Here is a 2,377-nt window from a genome sequence, read left to right as displayed (position 1 = left end):
TGATCATGTTGAAAGCTTTCCTGCCCCCTCGTCCCTCCTCAGCACATACTGACCCATCTGCCCTACGCAGACCCCAATTAGACTCAGCGGAAGGGGCTAGATTCAAGCTCCCTGTGTCGGGGAAGAGGCCAGGTCTGCCGTCCTTGGGACTCAAAGGTCCCTGTTTTGCAATAAAAATTTGTTTCTAGCCCCTGGTCCAGCCCTGTGGCGGGCCTAGTGTGTGTGTGTGTGACAGTGTCCGTCATTGTAAGGGGTGGAGATGGGGGGTCCACCCCTCCCTCGAGGCTGGGCGGGAGCTGAAAAACAAGGCCCCCGCCCACCCTGGCTGTTGACATCAGCACCAGATGTGAGGTTGGGGGAGGGAGGCCTGTCCAGGGCTCACTTCCGGTGAGGCTGATGGCGGGCTGGGGGAGCAGAGAGAAGGTAATGCAGAACTGCAGGCCTGGGAGGTGGGGGTGGAGGTGTCTCAGCTGGGAAGATCCTGAAAGTGGCCAAGCCAAGCGCTGGGAACTCTCCCAATCTGAAAGCAGATGCCGGGACACGGACCCTAACGCTACTCCCGCCTCTTCCGCCACCTTGTTCCTCCTGCCCTCTCTAAAAGAAACCAGAAGCATCTTTTCATTTGTCAATTATCTAGTAAAGAAGTCTTCAAACACAAGAGTAGACTAGCACTATTAATGCAGGGAGGAGGCAAGAGAACGAAACGTTAAATCAGACCACATTCAGAGACTGCACGTGCTGGTGAGCCCTGCAGCCAGGTGGAGAGGTCACCTGCAGAACAGGACGATTTCTGCTGGGGTCGCTAATGGCCCATTCCCCACCCCTATGAAAGGGAAACAACAGTCTGTAAGTGACTGCCCTGCACGCAATAAAACCGTCCATTCTCTATGGCTGAAATCACAGGGAACCTATGGATTAGAGGCTGGGAACTGCCAGCAGGCCTTTCACGCTACACAGTCTTACCTCTTCATGCTACACACTTCCCTTCCTCACTGTACGTTTGGATCAAAGGAAGTGAGTAAACAAAGGCTTTAAGCTGTAAGTCACAGGAACTAAAGAATGAGAGACAAACTGAATTCCCTGGACGCTCAGGGACCCTCTGGGTGCCTTGACTTTCTTACCACGCTCTGTCTGTGGAGTGCTACCCCTTCCCCAGTAAACTTTCTTTCGGACTCTGACTTTGGTGTGTGTGTTGAATTCTTTCTACACTGTCTGCCAAAGGACCCTCTTCTCTCGGAGCCGGGCTCCGTCTCCCCCGCCAACTCGGTTCGCCAAGTCCTGCATCACAGTGAACCTCTGTGCCGCCCCCAGCCTCACCTGATAACTATCACCTTTCTGCTGTTTTTATTTCATCTATCACTCTCAAAATTATTTTAAAACAAGTCCCAGAAAGCCATTGAATATGCATTTTTAATAGTAAAGAACAACACCCCCCATCCCCCGCACACACACACACGCACTTTACGACAATTTTCAAACATACAGCAAAGTTGAGAGAATTATACGGGGACCCCATGTGCCACTGTCTGCATCCAGTTTGCCTTAGCACATTTATAAGCTGCCTGTAAGTCCAGCTTACTTTTTTTCTGCATTTCAAAGTAAATTGCAAACAGTTTATCTGCCCCAAATGCTTCATCAACACATGCATCATTCAAGCGTTTTTTAAAAAATTTCCATGATGTTATCGCTTTATTTTTTGGCTTAAGGTCTATGGAGGTAGCCCAGAATCGAAAGATGAGGTTGGGGCCAGATCCTAACTTTGCCACTTTGCAGTTGATCGCCCCCGGACTGAGGATTTAGCATCTAAAAGACACTAAATTTAAAAGAAACGTGAAAAAATCTGGGACTTACGAGGAACAAAATATAAGCGAAGTTTTCGGATTTACTCTTATTACTGTCTCCTTATACATCAGGGCTGTGAACGAAAAAGGAGCCACATACTAAATCGGACACACCTGCACAGGGGGCCTTACAAACACAGTGACGGAAAGTAAGCAAGCAGGATGGTCTGAACATAAAAATTCCTAACTAAAAGCGAGTCATGGCGGGTAATCCCTTCCTAGGCCTTTAGCTCCCTCGACAAAGGTCAGTCTTTACTTTAAGTGAGCCTGTCTGTTGTCTTCTTGCATCTAAAATAGCACCTTTAAAATGTCAGAGTAATCTCCTATTCCAGACCCCTCAGCACACTGGATCGCGAGACCACAGAACCCCTCATTGCTCTCTTGTTCCCTGCAGACCATTTCTGGGTAACTCCCTTGAATCCACCTGCGTAAAAGAAGTATTACTTTTTATCCAGTCCCAGAGATTTCCCCTTTGCCTCCTCCCACTCCCTTAAACCACCAGCGATGAACCTCATGGGACCCTCCTCACATCTCCT

Source organism: Pteropus medius, unplaced genomic scaffold, assembly GCF_902729225.1.
Source record: "Pteropus medius unplaced genomic scaffold, Ma_sr-lr_union100, whole genome shotgun sequence".
Taxonomy (NCBI): domain Eukaryota; kingdom Metazoa; phylum Chordata; class Mammalia; order Chiroptera; family Pteropodidae; genus Pteropus; species Pteropus medius.
This window is presented reverse-complemented; position numbering follows the sequence as displayed.